The following is a 237-nucleotide window of genomic DNA, read 5'->3' on the forward strand; positions in this document are numbered from 1 at the left end:
TTCTTTTCGTAAAACATTATCACGTACCATCATCTTCATTATCCATATTATTACCTTCATCATTCTTTTCTTATTCTCATCATCAGTTATCACTATCACCATCACATCATCACAATCATTATCATAATCACTATCGTCTTCACCATTATTGCCTACATTATCATTATCATCAATATTACCATCCGTATTATCCTCATCATCATTCTCTTCCTCTTCCTCCCTCTTTCTCCTCCTTCT

The sequence above is a fragment of the Penaeus vannamei genome, chromosome 8 (genome assembly GCF_042767895.1).
Source record: "Penaeus vannamei isolate JL-2024 chromosome 8, ASM4276789v1, whole genome shotgun sequence".
Lineage (NCBI taxonomy): Eukaryota > Metazoa > Arthropoda > Malacostraca > Decapoda > Penaeidae > Penaeus > Penaeus vannamei.